This window comes from Pipra filicauda, unplaced genomic scaffold, assembly GCF_003945595.2.
Source record: "Pipra filicauda isolate LSUMZ 115617 unplaced genomic scaffold, ASM394559v2 scaffold598_size243975_pilon, whole genome shotgun sequence".
NCBI lineage: Eukaryota > Metazoa > Chordata > Aves > Passeriformes > Pipridae > Pipra > Pipra filicauda.
This window is the reverse complement of record NW_024104751.1, coordinates 201,403-205,798: the sequence shown is the minus strand read 5'-3', so window position 1 is coordinate 205,798 and position 4,396 is coordinate 201,403.

The window sequence follows — 4,396 nt, the reverse complement described above, 5'->3', positions numbered from 1 at the left end:
TCCGGCCGGCGGCGGCGGCGGTGTCCGATCTCCTTCTCGCGGATCTCTCGCGTAGTCCCCGCAGAAAGCGGCAGCGGTCGGGTGCCTTTTTCTCCCTCTGTATTCCGGTCGGTTCCGCAGCCCGGAGTGCAGCCGCGGTGTCCCAGGCTCGGCTGGCAGACGCAGCGGTCGCTGCCGCAGCCGCTGCCCGCTCCGCCCGGCTGGGCTGTTGTGAGCTGGGCTGGGCTTGGCTGTGCTGAGCTGGGCTGGGTCGGGCTCGGCGGCGCCTTAGCCGAGACCACCACCCAGCGGTGCGCGCTGGGACTGCGCCCGCCGCCGCCCGCTGCCCGCGCTGCCGCTCGGCCCGGCCCACGGACACGCGCGCACACGCGCGGTGCCGCCGCTCGCCCTCGGCTGAGCCCGGGGCAGGACGCGCGCACATGCAAGCGGGGATGGAATTGCCGGCAAGGGTCGGGATGAGCTATGAGGAGCCGCCGCTTAACTCCGAGAGCACGGAGAGCTCCGTCACCTGTCCCGAGTCTGTCCGCGCTCCCCGCTGCTCCCAGCCCGCGGGAAGTCCTGAGCTCCCTGCTGCTGACACGCGAGTCAGTGCCTTTTGAGAAACGCGGCAATAAAAGTCGCACAAGGCATTTCCCAATGCAGCGTGAGGCAGAGGCTGAGCTCGGAAAGACTGACCCGACTTCCCCAACAGACAAACTCGCCCGGAGCCTCCGCAGTGACAGCGCAGTGGTAACTGCGCGGGCAGGGCATTTAACACTCTACCATCAGCATCGCCAGGCTCTTGAGACATAGGGACCCACCCAACCTCATTTATCCACCCAACCCACCATTTACCTCAGTAAATGGACAAAACGAGAAAAAACCTCACAGACTTTTGAAAAACCTTGACAGAGCTTTCTGAATGAATGATTCTACAAAAGATTCTTCCACACAAGGAATTAAGCAGCTCTCTTTATTTCACTCTTACACGTTATTTCAGTTTTTACACTCAGGGGTATCCCAGTTTAGAATTTTACAATTTGAAACTTCAGCACAACACAGACAGTGTGAGGCTTTCTGGATATTCCGTGCATCACATACATTCGTAAAGGTATCAGTTACTATAGATGGGGTGACAGTCCTTCTTAAAAGGTATAGGCAAAAAAAAAGCTTAAACTCAATGCAGAGAGTACAAGAAAAAAAGGGCAAAAAGGAGAATGCAAATGCTCTAACATAAACCCAGAAAGTCATGCTGGGACAGCATCCCAGTTAAATTCTGCTGAATGCAGGAGCAGCAATGAGGAGATCAAACTCAAAGTCGTTTTCACGAGCTCATCTTGATTGTATCTTCAGAAAATGCTCTTTGAAGGACATTTGGAGTTTTCATGCAATGCACCCAAAGACAATGAACAGGTTTTCACAACTCGGTACAGTTATACTCTATCCCAACACCGTTTGTGCCGATGTATTGCAAGGAGACAGAACAGCCAATCCCCTCTTATCGGCCAAAGGAAGATCTTAGTGTGCATTGTCCTCTGACATAAAGGACATGAGACCTCTGTACTCGAAGGGTCAAAATACCCTTCTTGCCTGTTGAGCTGGAATTGCCTGCTTTGCAAAGGCTGAGTGACAGGAATTCCCTGATTCAGCGGGCAACACCAGTGAACATTAGGAAACACACAGTGGCTGTATTGACTGACATAGTGTCAAAAAAGCGAAGTGCACAGAGCCCAGATATCTGAGACAGAGACATCCAGAACGCAGGAAAGAAAGGGCTTGGTGCTCACACGTAATTGTGACAGAGCACTCACAGTTTCCTTACTTTTCTGAGCTGGGAAAAGGTCATTGTGAATTTCAGCATGGATGAGCTTTGTCTGTCTCATTTTCTGTGCCATACTGTTACAGAACAGAATTAAAGGTTCACTGTCTTGTCTGACAGCAGGAGAGAAAAGAGCTTAGCTGGGAGAGCTAACAGCATTCTTAAAGCCTCCCTTAAAAGACCTGAAGCATGTCTGAGTGAAAGAGCTTTGGCCCCCTTCATTCAGTTTCCTTGTTGGTTTTTAGTGGAACACAAGCAGTCCCTGATTTACAATTTCCCGGAATGTGGTTATGCCAATTGCAAATACAGATTTACTCTGCAGGAACCATTCCCACAGGCTGGTATCTCAGACAGAGACATTCAGAACCCAGGAAAGAAAGACCCCTGTGCTCACACGACATTGTGACACTGTATTCACCATTTTCCTGAGCTGGGAAAAAGTCTTGATGCATTTCAGCAAGGATGAGATTTGTGTGCCCAACTGTGCCATTGTGTTACAGAAGAGTCCATGGTCTTATCTTGAAACAGGAGGCTAGGCCCAAAAGAGTTAACTAAGAAATTTGGGCCTGCTAACAAGCTACCAACATCCAAGATGATCTGTCCTCTTTCTGTTCTACTTACTGGACCAAAGCTTAAGAGAATAGTACAGGAACATGTAATAGGCCTAGAAGCAATAAATTAGAAATACATCAGGATCAGGTAGACATTTGAATAGGAGAAATAGGCCGGGAGCCAGGGCTTTTTCCAAGCTTCAGTGAGAGGGTCAAGAACAATGGAAGAGAAGAAGGGTCAGGCTGAGGAAGATGAGTTTAGGCCCCCAGACCCACCAAAATTGAGGGCCAAGAGAAACACTGTCCCAAGCCCCGCCTGAGCTCCACCTATACTCTGCCTATAATTAATATGCATAGATAGATGTTGTAATCACTTAAATATGCATTTAATTACATCTGAAGATTGTATAAAAATGCTGATTTTGTGTGAAACCTTCGAGCAAGTTTGTCCAGCGCGAGCTGGCTTGCTCCCAACGTTGAATAAACAAATACCTGGTTGCTTAAAGATAAAAAGTCTCTGAGCAGTTTCTCGGACCGATTTTTCGGATTCAATCTGACAGCAAGAGAGACAAGAAGTTAGCTGGGAGTGGTAATCCCATTCTTAAAACCTCTCAGGAATGGCTGAATCAGGTCTGAAACCTACGACTGTCTAAGCGAAGGTGTTCTGGATCCCTTTATTCTGTCTCCTTGTTGGTTTTTAGTGGAACACAAGCATTCCCTGACTTACAATATCTGGAAATTGGTTATGCCAATTGCAAATACAGATTTCCTCTGCAGGAACCATTCCCACAGGCTGCAGACTGCAACTCTTCCTATCATGAGGCATGAAACCTCTGTCTGTGCTGACCACTTGCTAGTTAAAGGAAAGATGGTTGAACTGTTCTGCAGAGACAGTCCCAGCATCGTCCGGTGTCACGTCCTCTGTGGGGACAGGGACACAAGGGAAAACCTGTTCCTCACTGGGGCCCCTGGCCATGGCCCAGGGCTGTGGTGGCAGGCTGGGGACGAAGGGACTGGGATACACTCAGGTGTATCCCAGTTTAGAATGTTACACTTTAAAACTTCAGCACAACACAGACAATGTGAGGCTTTCTGAATATTCCATGCATCACACAAATTATTAAAGGTATCAGTTACTATAGATGGCGTGACAGTCCTTAAAAGGAGCAGGCAAAAAAGGCTCAAACCCAATTCAGGGAGTACAAGGAAAAAGGACCTAAAGGAGAATGCAAATGCTCTAACACAAACACAGAAAGTCATGCTGGGACAGCTTCCCAGTTAAGTTTCACTGAATCCAGGAACAGCAATGTGGAGATCAAACTCAGAGTCCTTTTCACAAGCTCATCTTGATTGTACCTTCAGAAAATGCTCTTTGAAGGACATGTGGAGTTTTCATGCAATGCACCCAAAGACAATGAACAGGTTTTCACAACTCTGTACAGATATAGTCTACCCCAACACTGTTTGTGCTGCTGTACTGCAAAGAGATAGAACAGCCAATCCCCTCTTACCGGCCAAAGGAAGATCTTAGTGTGCATTTCCTTGCTCTTCTCTGACACAAAGAAGATGAGACCTCTGTACTCGAAGGGTCAAAATACCCTTCTTGCCTGTTGAGCTGGAATTACCTGCTTTGCAAAGGCTGAGTGACAGGAATTCTCTGATTCAGCGGGCAACACCAGTGAACATTAGGAAACACACAGTTGTTGTTTTGACTGACATAGTGACAAGAAAGTAAAGTGCACAGAGCCCAGATATCTGAGACAGAGACATCCGGAACGCAGGAAAGAAAGGGCTTGGTGCTCACACGTAATTGTGACACAGCACTCACAGTTTCCTTCCTTTTCTGAGCTGGGAAAAGGTCATTGTGCATTTCAGCAAGGATGAGGTTTGTCTGTCTCATTTTTTGTGCCATACTGTTATAGAACAGAATTAAAGGTCCACTGCCTTCTCTGACAGCAAGAGAGACAAGAGCTTAGCTGGGAGAGCTAAAAGCATTCTTAAAGCCTCTCAGGAATGGCCTTAACAGACTTGAAACATATGAATGTCT